The sequence below is a fragment of the Penaeus japonicus genome, unplaced genomic scaffold, assembly GCF_977035675.1.
Source record: "Penaeus japonicus unplaced genomic scaffold, GWHDUDI00000001_assembly GWHDUDI00000029, whole genome shotgun sequence".
Taxonomy (NCBI): domain Eukaryota; kingdom Metazoa; phylum Arthropoda; class Malacostraca; order Decapoda; family Penaeidae; genus Penaeus; species Penaeus japonicus.
In genome coordinates, this window is record NW_028234431.1 from 17,205,938 (window position 1) to 17,208,437 (window position 2,500).

The window sequence follows — 2,500 nt, forward strand, 5'->3', positions numbered from 1 at the left end:
ATTATACAATACATATATATGATATTAAAATATATGCATATAATAAATATCTATCTATTTATATATATATATATATATTATACAACTATATATATAATAAATTAATATATATATATATACCATGTAAAGTCTATGAATATAATCTATAATATATATATATAATATATTAAATATATATACATATACAAAATCAAATAGTATCTATCAATTAAAACTATAATATAATTATATATATATAATTATATATATATATTATAGTCATAGTATAATATATATATATAAATATACATACATATTTTAATACATATATATATATATATATACAGACTTATTATAGATTCATATACATATATCAAATATATAATATAATATATATATATAATCTATATATACTAATATAGAAAATATATATATATATATATCTGCATATATATATATATTAATATATATAAATTATTAAATATATAAATTTATATAATATAATAATATCTACATAAATAACTATATTCAAATTAGAGAGATTATTATATATATATATATATATAAATATATATATATATAGTTATATAATTATATATATATATATATATGTGTTCATATCGTGTTAGATATAATATACAAATATATATATCTCATATATATATATAATATATACATTATATATATATATTATATATGTATATATATATATATATATAAATATATTATAGTTAATTCATATTTATTAGTGTTATATGTATATATATATGCATATACATATATACTAAATCTATAATATATATATATGTAACTATTTTATAAATACATTTATTTATATATATATTCATATTTATGTATATGTTATATATACATATGTATATATAAACTATATAATAAATATATATAGTATTATATATATACTAAATATATAAATATGCATACATACATCACAAAATAAATATATATATTATCTAATATAAATATATATATATAAATTATATATATAATATATATATATATATAATAACATATTATGTGTTATATATGTATTATATATATATATAAATTCTATATAAATATAAATATATATATATAAATATATAATTATAATACAAATATGAGTATGTTATATAAATACAATAATAATATTACATATAATTATAAAAAAATTTATATTATATATATATATATATATATATACATATAAATATATATAATATATATATATACATATATAGATAGCAAAAGGTAAATAAGTAATAAAATCTATACATATATACCACCATATAATATATGTATAATATGTAACATAATATTCTAGAATATACCTACACAGAGCCATATATATATATATTATATATATATATATATATACAGTATATATATATATTTATATATAATATATATAATACAATACTACATATATATATATATTTCATATATAATATATATACATATAAATAAATTATATATATCGTATTATAAGTAACTATCTATATATACTATATATGATATTGTATATCATATATATACACCCTATTATTAAATATAATAAAATATATATAATATATATATATATATATTTATATCTATACGTGTGTGTGTGTGTGTGCTGTGTGAGTGTGTGTGTTTGTGTGTGTGTGTGTGTTAATAATACATAAAAAATATATATATATTTATATAAGAAGTATATATATATATATAGATATATACATATATCAATTCATATATATGTGTGTATAAATTTTAGTAATATATAATACATATTATAATTTTATAGATATAATATATTACTTTATACATATATAATATAGAATATAATATACAAATTATACCTATTACCAACTATTGTGTGTGTGTATTGTGTGAGTGTGTGTGAGTGTGTGTGTGTGTGTGTGTGTGTAATGTGTTGTGTGTGATGGTGTGTGAGATAATTGGGGGGGGGGAGGTGTGTGTGGTGATGTCTGTGTTTTGTGTGTTGTGATGTGTGTACATACTTAATGGGTATGTGTGTGTGTGTACATATATATATATATATATAGTATATAATTCAATATATATATATTAAAATATATATTAAATCTATTGATATGTGTGGTGCTGTGTGTGTGCGAATGAGTGTATAATAGCGTGTGTATGTGAGTGTGTGTGTGGGGGGTTGGTTAATTGGGGTAATGTATGCTTGTGTGTATTGTGTGTGTATAACATATATATAAATATATATATATATTTATTAATGTCATATATATATATAAGTAATATATATATACCTATAATCTAATATATATATATATATATATTAATTTATATATATAATATATATTGCATATATATACTCTACATACACACCCTACACACATTGATATATATAGTAAATACTACAATATATATAATATATATAAATATATAAATTATATATAAAATATAAATATTGATAAAATATATACTTCTATACAGATCTAATACCACACACACTAACACACACATATATATACATATATATTATATATATAATATATAT